General features: G+C 42.7%; 1 protein-coding gene across 2 annotated transcripts in view; it reads right to left on the bottom strand.

Annotated features, from left to right (window-relative positions):
- Positions 1-15491, bottom strand: part of gramd1bb (GRAM domain containing 1Bb) — a 248021-nt gene that overhangs the window by 170827 nt on the left and 61703 nt on the right. Inside the window, exon 1 of one of the 2 annotated variants that reach the window (XM_079514348.1) lies at positions 9345-9601. The exons of the other annotated variant lie outside the window; for it this stretch is intronic. The gene's annotated coding sequence lies outside the window, so the exon portion shown is untranslated. Of the gene's footprint in view, positions 1-9344; positions 9602-15491 lie in introns of those variants that run through there. 2 annotated transcript variants of the gene reach the window in all.

The raw sequence follows: 15491 nt of genomic DNA, 5'->3' as shown, positions 1-15491 counted from the left end.
AATGGGTTTGTATAGGAAGGGGGCGGGGCAGCTACAATTTATTTATTTATCAAATATCTAAATACTGAATTGAGCAACTTAAAGGACAACTTTGTTTTTTTTCAATCAAGGTTCATGTTTTAGGTTGTTATTAGAGAAAGTAAAAGATGAGCGTAAATTTTGTTTCATTTGCTGCGGCGGGGCATTCGAACAAGTGGCTTTTTTACGGCGATTTCTTTATTATTATTTACTGTAGTCCTACTAGACCCCAGTAAATCACATCTGGCCACAGTAGGGTGACCAGATCCCAACTAACCAGATGTGAGACAAAGAGTGTGTTTGTGTGGGACAATGTGGGACACATGCGGGATTGTGTCGTGCGTGTGAATAATGTGTATACGAAAACAAAAATAATAACATTTCTATTCCTCAATTAGACATTTATATTCTGCCCCTCACATAGCATATATATGCTTTGCCATCTGGTTGATTCAGTAGCACATAATAGGACTATGATGATAATAACTATAATAGAACTACTATGCAAATAAAATAAACTTAACAGAAATGCATTTAAATGAACTATTATTGGACAAACAGGACTATAGAGCGTCGCAGTCCCGCCTCCTACCCGGGACCAGGAAATGAAATCCAATGCATTATTCTCATAGACATTTCGTAAAGTATTTATTTAAAGACGGTTACGCCGCGGACAAAGCCAACTTGAGTCGTGACAACTCATGACAACACAAACAATATTTTGGACCAAACAAATAATTAGAAAGAAGAAAAACAACAAAAAAAGTGTTGTAACCTGCCGTTTTCTTCTTCTTTCTAATTATTTGTTTGGTCCAAAATATTGTTTGTGTTGTCATGAGTTGTCACGACTCGAGTTGGCTTTGTCCGCGGCGTAACCGTCTTTAAATAAATACTTTACGAAATGTCTATGAGAATAATGCATTGGATTTCATTTCCTGGTCCCGCGAAGGAGGCGGGACTGCGACGCTCTATAGACCAACCAACCAATACACAATACACCAACCAACCAACCAATACAACTGGACAATACACCAACAAAACAACTGGACAATACACCAACCAACCAATACAACTGGACAATACACTAACCAACCAACCAATACAAATGGACAATACACCAACCAACCAATACAACTGGACAATACACTAACCAACCAACCAATACAACTGGACAATACACCAACAAAACAACTGGACAATACACCAACCAACCAATACAACTGGACAATACACTAACCAACCAACCAATACTACTGGACAATACACCAACAAAACAACTGGACAATACACCAACCAACCAATATAACTGAACCAACCAACCAAGGGGCTTTGATTTGATTGTGAAGGCATGAATTACAACCAATAAGGAATCAATAAAAAATGTTTACTTTATCAAAGTATCCTCCTCCTAACAAAGCCAACTACTGCAAATTATTTTGAAATTATACAGGTAAAATAAATTAATTTAGAAATATAAATCAAAATTGGTCAGCATTGGAGGCAACTCATAATAAATTAAATTGTAAACACACTTCTCCACCATAGCAGCACAGCCAGGATATACACTTGTTAGGTGTTTTTAGGTGTTTATGTTGTCCATTACAAGTCTGAAAGTCTCTCAGTTGTACTGTGTGGTAAACACTAGTTATTTCAGGTGCCGTTACCTTTTCTTCTTGTTTTGGTTTTAGTATAAACGTGTCCATGCACCGTGAAGCCTCCTTTTGATCAACACGTTGCTTCACGTCGTTATTCATCTCCTCTGTGTGTCACTGAGAAACGACTCTAATTACAAATGTCACAGAAGACTCTTTCAATATGCCTTGCACTGCATGGCTTCTTCACCCACGGATAAATAGTTTCCCTGTGCTTGTTGTAACTGCACTTCATTTTCTTCCCCTTTATCCTCCATGTTTTAGCTAAGACACAAACTCATTGTAGGCTACTGTGTTTCGTGCGTTGTTTTGGTGGGTGTTCACTAAACTATCCACACCGCATTGATTTGATTTCCCCCCTCTCTGCCCGGCTGTTTGATTGACAGCCAATCCTACCTACCTACCTACCTACAGTACACACACACACACACACACACACACACACACACACACACACACACACACACACACACACACACACACACACACACACACACACACACACACACACACACACACACACACACACACACACACACACACACACACACACACACACACACACACACACACACACACACACAGTTCTTAAAGTTAAAGTGATTAAAGTGTTTAAACTAATTCTGATGGTATTAACTAATATTGATGGGGACCCCCTGGAACCTTCTCAAGGAACTTTGGGGGTCCCCGGACCGCACTTTGAGAATCACTGGTCTACGGAATGCATTTAATTTGTCTGATGTCTCGTGGCTAGTTCAAAATGTGTTTCTTTTTTGATGCATGTCTTAATAAGAGATCCTTCAATGGAATAGGGTAAACAACAAACGGGAAAACAATGAGGAAAATAATGCATCATGAAATATTCATACACGACTACCAAGGGGGCCCGCAGGCAGGCAGGCAGGCATGATGGTACCAATGTGTATGTGATCACACAACACCTCATCTGAACAAAACCTGTCGGCTGGGCAGCCTCCCTCACCCAATGGAGCTGGATCAGAGATGTGGACGGAAATATCATCAGCGCAGCTAAGCTGTGACAGGAACATTAACCCTGGTCACGTAACGGCTGTCACCCCCCCCACAAGAGTTTATCTGAAGCCCTTTTCTGGCCCTCCAGCTGGACCAAGATCTGACCACATTATTTCGTTGGGGAGGGGGGGATAAAGAGACGTTGTATTAAAAGAGATGTTGTACCCAGTAACCGGTCCACTAATGACACCATTCACCGTGTCCTTTAAGCTGTAACTATAATGTTGTACGCTTCAGAAGATGTGGTGTGTGGCGTGTGTGGCTGCACGGGCGTGTGTGTGTGTGTGTGTGTGTGTGTGTTTATACATATGATGTACATGTAAATATGATTATGTGTGACAAACGCTTGGGAGAATTTCCACCAATGAGCCGTTTATCTCTCAAAACTCACATACGCCTTACAATATACTGTATAGTGCTATGAGCAAGGCATTTAACACACCCAACAACTCTTCCAAGGCATATACATACAGTATAGCCTGACCTAGAGGCTTTGTTGGTGTGTGTGTGTGTGTGTGTGTGTGTGCGCGCGCGTGCGTGCGTGCGTGTGTGCGTGCGTGCGTGCGTGCGTGCGTGCGTGTGTGTGTGTCCATCAATAAACTTAAAAGCACAGCCCCATAAGCCAGTATGTACTGAATGATGAAGTGCCTGAGAAGCATCCTCCAGAGCCTAATCAGAGCTGGCAGCCAGTCACCGCTGCCTGCCTGCATCCATCCTAAAGGCTGTTCTCATTCTAAAGAGATCGCTGGCTCTTTGCATTGACTCCAAGTTTAAAGAGAGTTTGCCTGGTTGATCAAAACACAAGCTTTTCATCTCTTATTTATATGTATTGTACGTACTAGACCTGCATGCTGGTTTCTAAAATTAGATTAACATGACAGTATAGAAACCAGTTTAAGTTCTTTGGCTGGATAGAATATACTTTGCAGAGACTTATACTAGGCAAGCATACGCACTAAATCATGGGGTTTACATTATACCAGTGGTTCCCAAGCCTTTTCATGTCAAGTACCCCCAAATTGACACAAATTTGAAAAAAAACCATTTGAAAAGAGAAGACTTTTACCTCTCTAGCAGTGATTCTCAACCAGTTTAATTTCAAGTACCCCCCAGTTTGACATGCATTAGTCTACGGACCATTTAATGGCATTTCTATCTCTGGGACCCCCAATTTATATTGTAAAATCATTGTTAATTTAACTCTGAGAGTGTACAAATGGAACCAAATGGACCCGTTATTGGTTCCATTTGTACACTCTCAGAGTTACAGACCCATAAGGGTCCATTTGGTTCCAAACTATCATTTAGCTGGGTAACCCCTGGAACTCCCTCAAGGACCCCTGGGGGTCCCCGGACCCCACTTTGGGAACCACTGCATTATACTACTGTAAAAAAAATAATAATAAAAAATAGAACCTGCCGTGTAGTTCTGAGTGGTGTTTGTTTAAACATGGTTCACATACTCGAGTCATGGTCACTGGTCTGATTAACCCAGTTAGGCTTCATTCTCATCACAGGATTGAAATTGGAAGCCTTTACGACATGTGCTAATGAGGCATTTGACACGCATTCTGTTTGCATTGGACATGCTAAATTAACCTCAGTTTCAAGATCTTTATGAGATGTGCTCACTTAGCCTTCCTTCTCGTATATTGCTGGTTGTGTATTATTTACAACCACACAATTTAATCTACAACTCCTCCAAAAAACATCTCTGCTGGAGTCATGAGCAAAGCCAAGCTTATTTTCTCAGAAAAGACGAGTGAAATGGTAGGAAAGACACAACAGTGCAAGGGATATAGACACCACAGAAGACCAAGCTCCATGATTTAACTCTGTGACCCCTTTTCCACCGGTTGGCTCCCAATGGGAACCGGTTCAGTTCTTTTTGGTTCTTAGTCCATGAGCCAGAGCTCCAAAATTGAATTGAATGTTAATTATGAATTGAGTGGGCAAAACTATACCTATATTTAATTGTTTATAGGATCAATATAAGTATATTAATATATGATAACCCTTCCACAGTAGTAGCTTTTTCATATTTACTATTTTTTGCATATATTTTCCTATATGCCTAATTTGTATATGTAATGCAATAAATCATTGTCTTCGTGTAAGTAATCAACTGGGGAAGTTTCATGGTGATAACAATCTAATATAGGTATTATTTGCCCACTCAATTCATAATTGGTCATGAACCAAAAATAACTGAACCGGTTCCCATTGGGAACCAACCGGTGGAAAAGGGGTCTCTGAGAGTGTACAAAGACTATGGGGCAATTCACACTATGGTCCCGGGTTCGGACTCGGGACCACTTGTCAGATGTTGTGGTAATGTGAATGATGCGTACCGTTCCCGGGAGCGGATCGCCCAACTGTCCCCGAGACCGCATGGGGGGCGGGTCTCTGGACCGTTGAAGTGTATTCAGATACGGATCGTTCCAATGTGAATGCATGCGTACCTAAAGAAGGAAGTGGACTGTTTTTTTTTAGAACGTGACATGATCTCTAGTCGACGAGCCAAGCGTCAACAAAAAAAAACACAGACGCTGCACGACGCGTAACACCAGCTCATTTCTCAACGCCGCCCGTCGCCGATCTACAAGCTCACAACGCGTTGCGTTGTGAGCTTGCAGATCTGCTATGTTGAATCTGCTATACGCGCAGCACCGCAGTACGCGCTGATCATGGACTACACAAACTTGGACTACAAAATAATAATAATGCTAAAGTAGAATCCATTAAACTAATATCAAACACGACACTGGAGCACAGAACTGACTGACACAGTGAATAGTAGGCAGGCTGACAGTGAAGTAGTATAACGGCAAAGAGCCAAAAGAGGCAATGCAATGCAGTGTGTCTGGATTTATTTGAGACAATGTGGCAGAGTTGATGGTCAGTGTCCGTGCGCACCAGCCATCAAGCACACCACCATCTGGAGGATCAAAGTGTGTTATGCAAGTGTACCCGGGTGCGCTGTTGAATCTCGGGCAATGTGAATCATGGCCATCGGGGACCAGGCAACCGTATTCGGAAACGGTTCCAATGAAACGGATTCAGTCCCTCTCAGTGTGAATTGCCTATATAAGTGTTCCATTTGTACACTCTCTGAGTTACAGACCCATAATGGCCATTTGGTTCCTAACTATCGTTTAGCTGGGGACCCCCTGCAACTCCCTCAAGGACCCCTAGGGGTCCCCAGACCCCACTTTGGGAACCAGTGCTATACGATACTAGATATACAGGTATATACTGTATGCTGTGAAAAGGACATTTATTGAGTGCCGGCTGTCTTCTACTTCTCATGCCTTCATACATACGTACATGAGTCTGCACAAAAAAAACTAATTTCACTCACTTCTTTCAGCCTGTGATGTGACAATAAAGTTGATAAAGTCTGATTCTGCAGAAATGAGACCTTTTTAGTCAGAGATGAGCCATTTCCTTGGATGTCAGTAGCACCAGCAACCTACAGGTACACCGGTCAGTGGTCACCACATCATACAGTTATTCATAAAGACACCACAGTCTCTGCTCACTGTTAAACCAGTGTACCGTTACAGGATCAAGCTTTTGGAGAATTGAACAACCACATCCTTGAATAGAAGGCCGCCTTCCGCTTGAACTACTTTCAGTCACCATAAAGACAATCACACATGACATATAAAGGTCTTCAACTGTCATTTCCTGTGGGTTTAACAGGCATTTTCCCCCTGGGCTCACAGTCACAAGGCTGGAAGCAGAATAGAGCCCTGGTTCTCTACCAGGGGTTTTCAACTGATTATGAACCAGGGACCACCACCCTGACTGAGAATCATGAACCAGGGACCACCACCCTGACTGAGAATCATGAACCTGGGGACCACTCATAGAGCTATAAAGGATAGAGACCGAACCGGAGTGTTAGCCCCACCCCCCCGCTATTCATTTCAGTGGAAGTTGCTCAGTGGCGTTTTGAAGCACCCGGAAGACTGCCGGAAGTATAATTATAACTCAATGGCTCGAGCGAGCGGAAGTTTAGCCTAGCCTAGCCCCGGACCTCAATTTTGAGGTCCGGGCTTACGCATGTGACGTCATGAACGTCCGTCCACCTCTATTAAAGTGCTGCAATTCCTCATTTCGCCAGTAGGTAGTGGCATCTTCAACGTTGGATAGCCTTACTGGGAGCTTGGGACCACTGTTGTGTTGGGAGGGGGGGGGGGGGGGGGGGATATGGGTGTGAGGGGGGGGAAATTAACATTCCAGATTAAACTCATGTTGCTGTTCGTTGCAATTTATGTATGACGAGCAGCGAGCAGTGACATTGATTGATTATGGGCATATTTCCTTAGAATGGTGACTCAAACAGGCAATCCGGTACGGTTTCCCTCCTTTTTCTGTGAAAGTCCTTGACGTCCGACTTCCCAGTAACTGACAACATTGACACGTCTTCATACGCTTACAAAATACTTTCCTACGTACTAAATGCATGGTCAGGGACCACATACAATACCTTTACGGACCACCAGTGGTCCACGCCACGGACCATCAGTTGAATATCCATGAAATAGACGGTTAAGTCTTGCGGTTCTGCATGTACCTCCGAGAGCATACAAATGGAATGCAAAAGGTTTAATTAACACTGAGGAATTGGTCCCAGTGTAAACTGTAATAAATTGATGTCTGTGGCCTTCTGGCCTAATATCAAACTGGAAGTCTTGACTGTAAGAGCCACAATATGAGGTTATGTCATGATGACCTTGCTTGCTTTGATCATGCCAATTCTATGCAGCAGTGCCAGTGGGTAATCTTTTTTTCTTCTTTTTTTTAAATGATTTTTTTGGCGGCTTCCGCCTTTATTTTATATTTTTATAGAGGGACAGACAGTAGGCTGACAGGAAATGGGCAGGCCACTGGCAGGCCTGCCAGTGGGTAATCTTATGATAATTCTATGCAGCAGTGTGTAATCTCATGATAATTATGTGCAGCAGAATGGTCAGTTTTTTTTTGGAATATTTGTGATTGGTGCTCTTTTTATTGATGTCTAAATGTCTGTACTGTTCTGTTTGGGTTTCCAGTACTCAGTAGCCGTGAAGCTGAAGAAGAGAGAGCACATATTTTTTCTACCACACTACCACACCTAAATTGTAACCACTTCTACCACAGTATTTTGTGTAATCAAGTGAAGCGTCAAAACTGATACTATGTGTGTCAGATTTTTTGTACTCACAGTTTTTAAGGTGATATATTTCATATTTTTGATAAGTGAACAGAAAATATACACCTCTATATTGACATTAAAAAGGCTGAGAATCACCATATAGCCTAGGAGAGAGGAGAGGAGATGTGTGGCGCTGCTTTAAAGGGGTCTCATTCAGGGAGAAGTTAGCCACACACAGTAACAGCCACTGTACTGTGCATAAAGAAACTGTGCACACTCGGCTGAGAATGATGACATTATTTGCCAGAATAAAACTGCTACAGACCTGCTCTTTAAAACTTTAAAAACACTGATTAGGGCAAATGTAAAGCACAACGTTCGTTCACACTGAACTCATACTGTAGAATGTAGTCTTAGATATATGTGATGCATGCACATGAATTAAGAAGTCAAATTGCTGCTTGAGATGAACGCATGCACACGCACACTTACACACACACACACACACACACACACACAGTAGAGCCATATCTTTTTGGGACACATGGAATCAGTCCAGCTTGAGACCCCTGAAGGGCTGTCAGCCTGTCAACAGTTGTGTCCCGTGTTGCTCTGTTCAGTCAATAAGCACAATATGACAGACATGTGCTCTCAAACAGCTGCATATGGTCCAGAGTCATATTACAAAACCAGCATGTGTCTGAAATGAGTGACCACCACACATCATCACCAACAAGCACTGCACTGTATCATGCTTGCTAGACTATTACAATAATCCAACTCTCAAACTCTCCAAATGTCCATGCTGTGACACATGGTACACAACACATGTATGAAATGTATCATTATAAATCAAACAATAAAAACTATACAAATGCATTAACGCAAGCATTTTCCAACAGCTACATCAATATACCTTTATTTATTTTTGTTTCTGCTGTATGCGGTTTCATGTTTTTAAGTTCAAGTTTTAAGTGCAAGTTAAAGTCTAGGACGCTTTGAAACCCATAGGCCTACATACGCGTTCGTTTCAGCAGTAGCCTATACACCTGCGCAGCAAGTGCATGCAAGCAAAACACAACGGAACATGTCTATAATAGAGTATAGAGAGACATGTTGTTCCGTTGTGTTTAAGTAACTTTCTTACTACGTTCAAACAGAGACTCTCTATAGTCTATACGTTTGAATGTAGTAACTAGTAAGTAAGTTAGTAACTATCGCACTACTGACGTAAGAAACTTGCAACAATAAAACAAATAATTATGCAGTTTAAGCTGTAATAATGTGTTTCGCTTTCTTTGACTTTCGTGCACTTCCTAGCTTTGTCGCAGCTGTTTTAAAGACGAGTCGCGATCACGACATTTATCGACAAAGAAGTGACCCTATATGTTGCAGTTCGTGATTAAACAAACGGAAATCTTCCACATTTAACTTTGTGTCTGACTGTGCAACAGCCTGCATGCATGTGTGTGCGTGCATGAGACCGTTACCATGTTTACCTTCAGTAGCAGGCTACGCACCTCGCCAACTTTCACAAGAAGCGGTCGACGTGCGCACGTCGTCTCCTCATTGCAATGTCCAGCGGGTTAACTAATAACAACAGACCGTGACATCCATCATGCATGGTAACATGACCACTGACCAGTGGATAATAAATCCAGTAAAGTTGTGTGTGGCTCGTTCGGGACGGCTGATGATTTGCTGGACAAAGTGCAACGCAATCACTGCATCTCTCGGAGAGAGGCGGAGACACACACACACAAACCCCCTTCTCCCCTTCTTCCACAGATGGAGAGCAGAGCAGACCACTGGGAAGTGACCTATCAGTGCTCAGTGCTGGCGGCATGCAGCTGACCAAAACACAACATGACCCACGCCCCCCCTTTTAACCTCTTCGTGGTGGTTCCATCCATCTTGCGTTGAGATAAGAACGGTCCCATGGGATGTACTTTTCCGAATGTCTGGGCCACTAGATGGTGCCATACACTGGCCCTGTTTGGCCAAGGAAAAAATGCCTGTTTGGCCAGTGAAAAAAATGCATTGAGAATGAAATAATAATAATAAATAAACTGTAATTTCACAATTCGCTGTGGTTCGGTGAAATCGTTATCGTTATTACCGCTAAAACAAAAGCGCTACGTGATCCCGAATCCGAGTCACCTGTTGTCTGCATGGAACAGCAAGCAGTTCACAGCTGAGCTCGCTCACTTCCCCCCCCCCCCCCCCCCCCCCCTTCACTTGCACTGTTTTTGTTGTTCCCGTCATCTGTCCTGTTCATCGCTTTAATTAAAATGTTCCTGAAAGCCCCAGTATCTGGCTCAAAACCGGGCAAAAAACAGACCATCACCGCAGCAAAGAAAAGAAAGTAAGCGGAGGAGTTGAGATAGAGTGAGAAGGAGTATGAAAAACTTTAAAATTGTAGTAGGCCTACATGACTAACTTTATGATGCGAAGAGAAGCAGGTAGCAACCACATAAACAATTTAACTGCACCCTGAAAATGTCCCGACAAACAATGTCTATCTCTTTGAACGCTACCTAAATGTCAACATGCCCTTCTTGCACCAGAGGTACTGTATGTACCTGTATGTATAAGCGAGACAGACACTATCGATTCAAGTTCTGGTCCCTGGCTTTAAGGTCCAGATGGGGCTTAAAGAACCAGGTTTTACAGTCTGGACCCTCTTCATAGATCAGTGGTTTTCAACCCTTTTCATATCAAGGCCCATTATTTATTCTGTATTTGAGCCACGGACCACCGTTTGATGAGATTTAGCCTCGCAGACCCAAAACTGAAGAATATTTTATCGTTGGCTAAGCTTTTGTCGCAACAAACTAGCGTCATGTCCAGGGGGTGTACTTGTACATCAAGCTGCCTCGCGCTACAGAAACAGGAGATAGGCTCCTGCCCTATGGGCCTCATGGCTCGGCAACTATGGGCCTCATGGCTCGGCAAGGCTACTTACTTACTTTACTTAAGCTTTTGTCGCCCCTTTCAATGCTGTTGGCAAACGTTGATCAAAATATCAATTCTTGTACATTCTGTAATTGTGTAGAGTCTACACTGTAGACTTCTTGTAAATTAAGTAATGCAGATGTTGAACAATAATGTAACTCTTGAGAGTGTAACATGGAACCAAATGTACCCATATGGGTCCATTTGGTTTAATTTTACGCTCTCAAGAGCAAAAGATCTACAGTATAAGGGTCCATTTGGTTACCAACTCTCCATCATTTAACTGGGGACCACCTGGAACCCCCTCAAGGACCAGTGGTGGTCCCCGGACCACTGGTTGAAAACCACTGTCATAGATCACTGAGCCTGAACTTCACGCCTCTTTGAGAACAAAGGGTCAAAGGTCAGGTTACAGACTACAATGTGGGCAGTCTGCTGTCTGACAATGTGTGTTTGTAGCATGCATGTGTATGTGTGTGTGTGTGAGTGCGTGCGTGCGTGCGTGCGTGCGAGTGCGTGCGAGTGCGTGCGTGCGTGCGAGTGCGTGCGTGTGCGCGCGTGTGAGTGCGTTCGTGCCTGTGTATTCCAATGAAGCTCCTCCTTAGCATGCATGTTTGTGAAGTGCATGTGTCTCATTGCATGCAAAGAGCTGCTATCTGGCATTAGCCCCTTTGCCGTCTATTGACCATGTGAACAATGTTTCCATTGAAGAGGACAAGACAGAAATACACAGAGAAAAGGAGAAAGTGGAAAGACAAACTAGAGACAACGAGAAGAGGAAAAAGACATGAAGACCAAATTAGATTTAGACCGGGCCCTATTTTCAGCCCGGCGCAATGCGGCACTATCGGAAGCGCACAACTTATGAATGGCGCAGGTGTCCTTTATACGCTTTGCTCACCCATTGTCTATATCAAATTATCATGTAAGTAAGTAAGTACATTTTATTTATATAGCACCTTTCACAGAGAGGACTCACAAAGTGCTTGACATGCAATAAAATACAAGACAAAGAAAACAAAGCAGACACAAATTGCTGTACAATTCAACTCAAACAAAATAACAATACAAGCATGATGAATCAATAAATATAAGATAAAACAGGAGATTCAGGTTGTACCATCCACAAATGCTTGTTCAAAAAGGAACATTTTAAGGCTGATGTCCACAGAGGGTGTAAATCTCAGGGCTACTGGAAGAGCATTCCAAAGTTTGGCTGCTACAGCCTGAAAAGCTTTGTCACCTTTGGTTTTTAGTCTGGTGGAGGGTGGGTCTAACAGACCCTGTTCTGCAGACCTGAGGGCCCTACTGGGCATATAACGTGGCACCAGGTCAATCAGGTAACCCGGGGGCTGACCATGCATGGCTCTAAAGGTGAGCACCAGTACCGTAAACTGGACTCTGAAATTCACCGGAAGCCAGTGCAAGGAGGCCAGGACCGGAATTGAAAAGCGGCATACCACGACATTGAAAAGCGGCACACACTGCTTTGAAAAGCGGCACACCACTTTAAAAGCAGCACGGCGCTTTGAAAAGCGGCACACCACTTTAAAAGCGTCACGCCGCTTTGAAAAGCCATGCGTTGAATCACTAGGGACGACGCACCCTCCACCCTCACCCAGAACTGGTCAACAATTTCAACATTACAACAATGCACTCTCTCCTCCCAACCTTCAATAATCATGAAGTTTTCTGATGTACCGGTAATAACTAGTCCACAATTACAACAATGCACTCTCCTCCTGCCTCAATCAGCTTGCTCCCACATAACCAAAATCTGTCTCTTACTTCTTCTTACTTCTTATCATTTATCGAAAAATGGCTTCAAGAATAGGGCCATTTCATTTCGGCGGGACATAGCCTCTCAGGAATAACAGGAATGGATTCTCCGTCCTTCAAATGGTTAAAAACTAAATCGTGCTCTGAATAGAGGGGAGGAGCAAAAAAAATGAAAAATACAAAAAATATGAAAAAAAAAACTTTGCGACAACATACTATATAGTCTCGGGAATATCAGCAATACCACCACTCAATTCAGAGGTACCAGCACTGGTACGTGTACCTGTGCTGGTATGCGGTACCTGTCCCACTGGTACGTGTACCTGTGCTGGTATGCGGTACCTGTCCCACTGGTACGTGAGAAGGTAATCACAAGTTTTCCCCGACCGTGAATCTATAACCGTGCGTCACCAGGATCAATGATATGGTCCATGACAATGATATAACATTATGTTGTGATATAATAATATACAGCAGGTAGGCTATTGAGTCCAGTCAACTGTCTTCTGTGTTTTGGTATGATGATGCACGACCGCGACGCACCCCCACACCCCCACCCCCCAACCATGCCGGTCCGCGAACATTTTATGAACTGTCAGCCGGTCCATGGTAATAGAAAGGTTGGGATTCGGGAACCCCTGCATCAAATGGTAAAAAAAACAGAATGTTTCAACACTTGATTTAACCACTTTCTAAAGGTCATAAAAAATCGAGACCATTCGATCCGGCGTACTCCGAATAATGGGGGGAGGGGGAAAAATATTTAATAAATAAAAAATGATGAAAATAATGCTTTTCGACAACACATAACATACAACACACCCACTCTTCCCGGTGGCTCGTACACTGATCGACTCGATTTACTCAAATCTAAGAGCTGCACCAATTTGAACGGCTTGCCAAAAAACATTGTTCTCAGAGGCATACTGTAGTTGTAAACTGTATACCATGTACTTCCCACTCCACTTCCAATCTGACAACAGCAATCCCAAGTCGCTGTTCTCCACCGTCAGCAAACTCCTCAAACCTTTCCCACCTCGTTCACCACCAGCATGTGAATCATTTTTAATATCAATCAGAGGGAGGGAGAGAGAGAGAGAGAGAGAGAGAGAGAGAGAGAGAGAGAGAGAGAGAGAGAGAGAGCGAGAGAGAGAGCGAGAGAGAGAGAGAGAGAGAGAGACGGAGAGAGAGGGTGAATCTATACAGTAGTTGCTATTCTCAACTCTTCCCTCCCAGCCTGCTCCGCTTCATCAAAAGATTCTTTCACATCTCAGCCCATTTGGCGTGTGTGATCCTATACACATAACACCATACAGTACTGTCGTGGGAGGGAGGGAGGGGGGTGAGAGAGAGAGAGAGAGACCAGTATCCCTGGTAACAATGGGAAGATGGATTTTCTCTTCATTGCTATATTTAAAATGGCTAGTATTTGCAGAATGAATCTCTGTATTATTATGGTGGGTATATTCTGTGTCTTTGTTTGTTTGTTTGCTTTGCTGTTGTTGTTTACATCCAAGTGCTAAAGAGTGCACTACAATGAGTGGGAATGCACTTTGGGGTTCAGTGTCTTGTTGAAGGACACATGGCCATTAAATGATTATAACCATTTAACCCCCCCGTTGCATAAAGAAATGCATAAATTAGGCATATTGCCATTCTAAAAATAGTTATTCCATATGTGAATAGCCTTAGATTAGACAAATTAATACTAGTATTTATTTATCTATGTATGTATGTATGTATGTATGTATGTATGTATGTATGCATGTATGTATGTATGTATGTATGTATGTATGTATGTATGTACTGTATGTATTTGGTTAAAATGGGTAAGGTTTTAAAAAAGGCAAAAGCATGCTCTGTTGCACTGGCCTAAAAGTGGGTCCTCTAAAACTGCTTCAACTTCTGAGAATGTATGTATGTATGTATGTATGTATGTATGTATGTATGTATGTATGTATGTATGTATGTATGTATGTATGTATGTATGTATGTATGTATGTATGTATGTATGTATGTATTTATTTATTTATAACAGACCTTTGAGTACCAATATACATTATACACATATACTGTGTATATACTGTACTGCAGGGGTGCCCACACATTTATGACGTGAGATCTACTTTCAAAATGACCAGCTCAACAAGATCTACCCACTGAAAAAATAAGTGTACCATTGCTGAAAATAGTTTAAATATATAATGTACCTGGGGGGGCTTTGGAATAGGGAGGGGGGAGAAATTATGACAGGCAGTTTCTGCTGTCAAAATATGCCCCCCCCCCGTATTTAACTTAAACACCCAATGCATTCTCAATGGCAATAGCACAAACTTTGCCATGCTACTAGTCCGACATACTTACACTTAGAAACCCCATTCAAACCTATTTAGGCTCATCTTTCGGTGGACAAGAAATCTTTGAAATGTTTCATAGTTTTAGAAATATAGTGCTTTCAAATTTGAGAAATTCACAATGGGGCTCAATGGCAGATATTGGCACGTCAAAAAAGCACTTTCACCTAGAAACTCCATTCACACTTTTTATAATTCAGCTTACTGTGGAGACACATGCTGGAACTTTTTACTTTGAAATGATTTGTAGTTTCGGAGTTATTTAACTTAAACGCCCAATGCATTCTCAATGGCAATTACACAAACTTTGGCATGCTACTTGTCCTACATACTTACACCTAGAAACCCCATTCAAACCTATTTAGGTTCATGTTACGGTGGACATGTTTGCCTGAAAAGAAATCTTTGAAATGTTTCATAGTTTTAGAAATATATAGTGCAAGGACACTTCGACACCAACTCTGGGGGAGCCCGGGTTCGAACTGGCAACCTTGCAGTTACCATCCAGCCAGTCTACCCCCTGAGCCACCGCCGCCCTGTTTTGGTTTGGTTTTACTA

This window comes from Electrona antarctica (genome assembly GCF_951216825.1).
Source record: "Electrona antarctica genome assembly, chromosome: 11".
NCBI lineage: Eukaryota > Metazoa > Chordata > Actinopteri > Myctophiformes > Myctophidae > Electrona > Electrona antarctica.
The sequence above is the reverse complement of the archived record's forward strand: the minus strand, read 5'-3'. Positions and strand labels throughout refer to the sequence as shown.